Raw genomic sequence first — 583 nt, 5'->3', positions numbered from 1 at the left:
GGTTTGTTGCAAACCAAACTATCCAAAAAGCAAATAGCCTCACATATAATGACTTTCCAAGTGGTTGGGTATGGAATCAAAGTCAAAAGGCATGGTCTCCACGACAACATGGTGTTTTGATTGGAAGAATGTATAATATTGTCCCAATTGATGGTGAGATTTATTACCTATGAATGCTACTCAATATTTGCAAGGTATGTAAATCTTTTGAAGACTTGCGGATGTATGATGGTACATTTTTGATACATATAAGGAGGCATGTATAACTAGAGGATTATTGCAAGACCGTGAAGAATGGACGCTTTGCCTCCAAGAGGCATCTTCTTTTCATAATGGCATGCAATTGAGACAATTCTTTGCAATCACATTAGTGTTTTGTGAGCCACTGCATCCGACTGCTCTTTGGGACATATTTTGTACCGAATTTTGTGAGGACTATGTCTATGCCCTAAGGATGTGTATTTCAGATGCAAGTGTACAATATGATGTGGCAAAAAATCAAGCTTTGCTTTATACAAAATGCTTTTTGCAACAACATGGGAAAAAGATTTGCGATTATATGTTGCCTGCAATTGACTCAACA

The sequence above is a fragment of the Adiantum capillus-veneris genome, chromosome 8 (assembly GCF_014529385.1).
Source record: "Adiantum capillus-veneris isolate H3 chromosome 8, ASM1452938v2, whole genome shotgun sequence".
NCBI lineage: Eukaryota > Viridiplantae > Streptophyta > Polypodiopsida > Polypodiales > Pteridaceae > Adiantum > Adiantum capillus-veneris.
Note: the sequence above shows the minus strand (reverse complement) of the source record.